Raw genomic sequence first — 7,002 nt, forward strand, 5'->3', positions numbered from 1 at the left:
TGATGATTTCTTAATGATATGAATAATACTGAATGATGACTAATGTTTTATACTATTCAATACTTGCTGGCCACTGAGTGCCTATAATTAAGACTTTTTATGAACATGTTCTGTAATATTAAAATACATGGTACAGAAATGTTCAATGACTAGAGTATGGATACCGCAAACTACTTATGTAATCACTAATCAAGACTTGTGTGTTAGTCAATGTCCTTCACCTTCTGACCTAACTACCTGAAATTATTGTAACATCCATTTGTCTTGTCCATCCTCATTATCATGGAGCACTATATTTGGTTTTTGCACTAATTCTACGTTGGTGTGCCTCTTAAGAGCGTGGTGTTGACACGACATGCTGTCCACCACCGTAACCGATGAAGACGTTATTATGGTCCCACTGTTTGGTGTACCTGGTGTACTGCCAAATGATAGCATGGAATATTACTACGACGTTTCAGTGTCTTGATACACTGATAAATACTTCTGGGAACGGAACTGCAGATTGTATCACTTAGTGTTGTGACCCTGTGGAAAGATATGGACTTTCAGTGCAGCTGTGTGCAAACTAAAGTGCTACAACCATGATGCAATCCTTTCCTTTCCTATCCTAATAGTGAAAATCATTTTTAACTAACACCATTTATGTTCATGGCCTATACATTTTTTTTTTCGATTTGTGGAACTCCAGTGCGAGTACACTTATGTCACCTGTCGACATGATTTTTTTGCCATTATACTAAAGACATTTTTCGATTTGTTCTGAAGTGCAGTATGTGTGCACTCTTGTCATCTATATTGTATATACTTTTTGTGATTTGATGATTTTTCTACCCTTGCGTTTATTTGTTATAAAAATGTTCAAAAATTTTTCTGTGCATGTGCACTTATGTGAATATGTTTTCAACTGAACTTCAGTGCCTGTGCACTCTTCTCAATTTTCGATATGATTTGTGTTCATTCTGCATACTTTTATGATTTATGTCATTTGTTACTCGTTGTATATACATTTCGTCTTTTGCTGATATGTTCTCCACTGCAGTGCATGTGCACTCATGTCCCTTGTCAACATGATTTTGTTCAGAAATGCTACAGAATCTCACAGTGCGTATGCACTTTGTTATCTGTCAAATAATTTGTATATACATTTTTCTGATATGTTTTGTACTCACATTTTATACTATAAGTGAATATTTTGTAAATTGTAAAAGTTAATTGGTTAAAAAAAATTTCTTGCGATGGCAAGTCCACATGACTCACCATCGCTGCCAAATTTTTTGCCCCCCCAGTGGAGGGTTATGAAACACGTATGTTGTGTAGCGGCGATGGTGAGGCATGGTAAGAATCTCTGACCAGAGGCAGTAGCGCGAGAGTTCAGTTCTGTTGCGAGCTACCAGTAGCGCAGTAGCGCGTCGGAGATGACGCAGTCGCGGTCTAGATGCGAGAGAGTATAGTTGTGTGTGAGCAGTCGGCGGGCGTCGGCACCGCAATGGTCGTGATTCAGGACAAGGTATATTATTAAGCAGCTTTGCGATCAGCTAATGATGTTAATTAAGTGTAATTTCTGTAAGAATCCCCCCAATAATAATTTTGATTTCAAAGCAATTTTAACAAAGAATTATTCGATTTCCTTCCATTTCCTTCAAACAAAAATTTCAGTCAGATTACAAAATACTTGCAATGCATCTCTTCCAAGCAGCGCCCAACAATAAGAGCAGAATTTTGACATGCAGTTATATTAAGGTAAGAAATTAATACTGATTTTTGCACAGGGCCAAAGACCGACATTTCGGTTCAATTGACTTTTGATTATCACTGTAGTTTCATTGTCATGGGATTATCTTACTTTTTGTGTGGAGAACTTATACTTGAGTCAGATTGCTAATTTTTGTTTAATTGTCTTTGTCATTAATATTTTTGCGGGAAGGTTACACTTGGCCCCATTTCTAATAAGTATAGTTATCAAAATTTCTTTGGGGAGGTTACACACGTCATCTTCGTGGTGTAGCAATTTTAATGTCCAGTAGTGTATTAACAGAAAAAAGTGTCAAACGGCAAAGTTGTCCTACAATGAACAACTTCATTTAATGACAAACTGCCGAAAAGAACAAAAGGAACCAGAAAAGGTAGTTGGATGTCAAGATGTTCAAATGTTTGTGAATTCCTAAGGGACCAAACTGCTGAGGCCATCGGTCCGTAGACTTACATACTACTTAAACTTACTTATGCTAAGAACAACACACACACACCCATGCCGGAGGGAGGACTCGAAACTCCGGCGGGAGGGGCCGCGCAATCCGTGACATGGCGCCTAATCCGCGCGGCTACTCCGAGCGGCAATGTCAACATGAAATTCTCTGTGACAGATAGAACTGCCACCAGAGTGTTTTAGTGTTGTTCGTGTCTTATATTGTCACCTAGGTGGTAAGGTATATAAGGGACGTAAGCAGCGTCATAATTTGAGTGGTCACTGCGAAGGACGCGGATATGGCGTGTATCGTGTGAGACAGCGTTATCTGCGCCTGGCAGAGTTTAAAAGTGACATTATTGTGAGGTCTTCACGTGACCCACTCGTCGAATAGTACAATATCCAGATTTGTGGCGCATTTGGATTTATCAGTGGCCTGATGATGGACTGCAAGGTAATGTCACGGATGGTATTATCGTCTTTAAGGTACTGGTCGACCTCCTCTAATCACCGCAAAGGAGGATCGTTGTACTGTATACATCTGCGCCTTCTATCCGAGAACGAGTGCAGCCCAATCAAACCAAGTTGACCCTTGGGGTGGTGGCTGATGGGAGCGACTGTAAAGGTACACTACTGGCCATTAAAATTGCTACACCACGAAAATGACGTGCTACAGACGCGAAATTTAACCGACAAGAAGAAGATGCTGTGATATGCAAATGATTAGCTTTTCAGAACATTCACACAAGGTTGGCGCCGGTGACGACACCTATAACGTGGTGACATGAGGAAAGTTTCCAACCGATTTCTCATACACAAACAGCAGTTGACTGGCGTTGCCTGGTGAAACGTTGTTGTGATACCTCCTGTAAGGAGGAGAAATGCGTACCATCACGTTTCCGACTTCGATAGAGGTCGGATTGTAGCCTATAGCGATTGCGGTTTATCGTATCGCGACATTGCTGCTCGCTTTGGTCGAGAGCCAATGATTGTTAGCAGAATATGGAATCGGTGGGTTCAGGAGGGCAATACGGAACGCCGTGCTGGAGCCCAACGGCCTCGTATCACTAGCACTCGAGATGACAGGCATCTTATCCTCATGGCTGTAACGGCTCGTGCAGCCACGTCTCGATCCCTGAGTCAACAGATGGGGGCGTTTGCAAGTCAACAACCATCTGCACGAACGACGTTTGCAGCAGCATGGACTTTCAGCTCGGACACCATGGCTGCAGTTACTCTTGACACTGCATCACAGACATGAGCGCCTGCGATGGTGTACTCAACGACGAACCTGGGTGCACGAATAGCAAAACGTCATTTTTTCGGATGAATCCAGGTTCTGTTTACAGCATCATGATGGTCGCATCCGTGTTTGGCGATATCGCGGTGAATGCACATTGGAAACGTGTATTCGTCATCGCCATACTGGCGTATCACCTGGCGTAATGGTATGGGGTGCCATTGGTTACACGTCTCGGTCACCTCTTGTTCGCACTGACGGCACTTTGAACAATGGACGTTAAATTTCAGATGTGTTACGACCCGTCGCTCTACCCTTCATTCGATCCCTACGAATCCCTACATTTCTGCAGAATAATGCACGACCGCATGTTGCAGGTCCTGTACGGGCCTTTCTGGATACAGAAAATGTTCGACTGCTGCCCTGGCCAGCGCATTCTCTAGATCTCTCACCAATTTGAAAACGTCTGGTCAATGGTGGCCGAGCAATTGGCTCGTCACAATACGCCAGTCACTACTCTCGATGAACTGGTATCGTGTTGAAGCTGCATGGGCAGCTGTACCTGTACACGCCATCCAAGCTCTGTTTGACTCAATGCCCAGGCGTATCAAGGCCGTTATTACGGCCAGAGGTGGTTGTTCTGGGTACCGATTTCTCAGGATCTATGCACCCAAATTGCGTGAAACTGTAATCACATGTCAGTTCTTGTATAATATATTTGTCCAATGAATACCCGTTTATCATCTGCATTTCTTCTTGGTATAGCAATTTTAATGTCCAGTAGTGTATTTTCCATTTATAGTCGCTCCCATCAGCCACCGCCCCAAGGGTCAATTTGGTTTTCACGGATAGTAAAGGACAACCAGCAACACTCTGTTTCATTCCAAACCAGTGGTCAGGGAACTACCGTCCTACGCGTAGGCTGCTGTTAGCACTACAGCACAAACGGCCGCATTTGGAATCGTGCCATGATTGGAAGCACGGACTGCCGAAGGGTGGCGACGCATCGTGTTTAGCGATGAATCGCGGTTCTGAACTACCCCGGATGACCATTGTCAGCGAGTATCGCGCTTACATGGGGAGAGGTCTCATTCTTCCAGTGCTTTGGAGAGGGACAGCGATGTTACACTTGGCGTCAAGGTGTGGAGAGCCATCCACTATGACTTCAGGTCATGGCTAGTGGTGACTGAGGGAACTCTGGCGGCACAACGATACATCAGCGATCCTGTGTTCTCATGTGTTCTCTCTCATCGACGATATTGTGGTGGCGTTTTTCAACAGGACAGTGTTTGTCCACACATGGGACTAGACTATGTGAAGTGTCTGCGTGATGAGGCACTGGCGTGGCCAACAAGGTTCCAATATCTATCCCTGACAGAACGAGTGTGGGGCTAGCCCACATGCCGGTTCTGTCCCAGTGCAACGAGCCAGTATGTCAAGGAACAGTTAACAGCAACTGCGAGCCAGCTTCCCTCAGGAGAGGATACGACTTTTGGCACCCTTCCCAACGGAATCATTGCGTGCATCCAGGCCAGAAGGAGTACAGCGTCATATTGATAAGTGGGCTCACGCCCCAAGTTGTTGGTAAATTTGACTCGATTTTAACATCATATATACTCTTACTCCGTGAATCATTTCGTTTCCTCCTCTCCATTTGGATGCTTCACCTCTTTTGTCAGGCAGTGCATTTACAGAATGGTCGGAGAGACATTACTTAAGACATAGGTACTTTCTGCGGGAAAATGTGCTGGAGGTAATAATGAATAGGACGTGCTATTACACGAATCATTGGGAATGGAGTTGCATTCCTGTCTTTTGAAGAAATTATCAATAACTTTTGCCACGAACCACAGGATTTCCCCCCTGTGAAATTATGTTGCACAATAAATGGAGAAAGTAGAGTTTCAAGTGATTAGAGGAATGTTCTTGCAAAAAAAGAAGATGCTAGCTAAGGAAAGGGCGAAGAAGATAGACGGTGAGGAAAGAAGTGAGGATCATGAAGAAGTAAGCCTGTCAGCCTTGAAGTAGTAGACCTTGCTTCGATAAAGACCAAAGATAACTGCTTGCAAATAAATACTGAGCGTGGCATTGACTATAAGTTGACGTATGCCGAATCGGAGAAAGAGCTTGGACTCATAAACATAACACACATGAAGCGCTACATACAGAGGGTTAGTTTGGATTCCTAGAGAATCTGCCATTCTTTGTCATGTACATTCTTAGCTAGCATGGGATACTCGCGTAGGCTGTGGATATAGTTCTTTTTCTTAATCTGCAACCTTTATACCTTTCCTATCTTATGTATGATCTCGTAGTTATTGGGGGGGGGGGGAGATATGACTGGAATAGTATTATCGCAAATTTTCTATTACTTTGTGAATTTATTAAGTACAGTATTGTGTACAAAGAGGATGTTAATTTCCATAATGCTGGGATGTGGCTTGTTGTGGGAGCCGTGAAACCCATAACTGGGTAGGTAACTGTGGAAGAGGGCATAAGAGCTAATTGGACGTAAACCGTATTTATTTCACGTATCGCAGAAGCAGTAGTAATCTTTAATAAAATGTTAATGTCCGACATCAAATGAGAGGTCGTTTGGCTAGGGCCTTCCGTCGTGTAGACCGGTCGCCTGGTGCAATTCGTTTTAGTTGACGCCGCTTCGGCGACTTTCGTGTCGATGAGGATGATATGACGATGAAGACATCACAACACCCAGTCTCCGTCTCCTACCCATACGGTAATCGAACCCGGCCCCTTCGCATGGCATTCTGCTGCGCTGACCACTCGGCTATGGAGGCGGAATATGTTTAAGATAAATAAGAGCTACTCATACACTCCTGGAAATTGAAATAAGAACACCGTGAATTCATTGTCCCAGGAAGGGGAAACTTTATTGACACATTCCTGGGGTCAGATACATCACATGATCACACTGACAGAACCACAGGCACATAGACACAGGCAACAGAGCATGCACAATGTCGGCACTAGTACAGTGTATATCCACCTTTCGCAGCAATGGAGGCTGCTATTCTCCCATGGAGACGATCGTAGAGATGCTGGATGTAGTCCTGTGGAACGGCTTGCCATGCCATTCCCACCTGGCGCCTCAGCTGGACCAGCGTTCGTGCTGGACGTGCAGACCGCGTGAGACGACGCTTCATCCAGTCCCAAACATGCTCAATGGGGGACAGATCCGGAGATCTTGCTGGCCAGGGTAGTTGACTTACACCTTCTAGAGCACGTTGGGTGGCACGGGATACATGCGGACGTGCATTGTCCTGTTGGAACAGCAAGTTCCCTTGCCGGTCTAGGAATGGTAGAACGATGGGTTCGATGACGGTTTGGATGTACCGTGCACTATTCAGTGTCCCCTCGACGATCACCAGTGGTGTACGGCCAGTGTAGGAGATCGCTCCCCACACCATGATGCCGGGTGTTGGCCCTGTGTGCCTCGGTCGTATGCAGTCCTGATTGTGGCGCTCACCTGCACGGCGCCAAACACGCATACGACCATCATTGGCACCAAGGCAGAAGCGACTCTCATCGCTGAAGACGACACGTCTCCATTCGT

The sequence above is a fragment of the Schistocerca nitens genome, chromosome 8, assembly GCF_023898315.1.
Source record: "Schistocerca nitens isolate TAMUIC-IGC-003100 chromosome 8, iqSchNite1.1, whole genome shotgun sequence".
NCBI lineage: Eukaryota > Metazoa > Arthropoda > Insecta > Orthoptera > Acrididae > Schistocerca > Schistocerca nitens.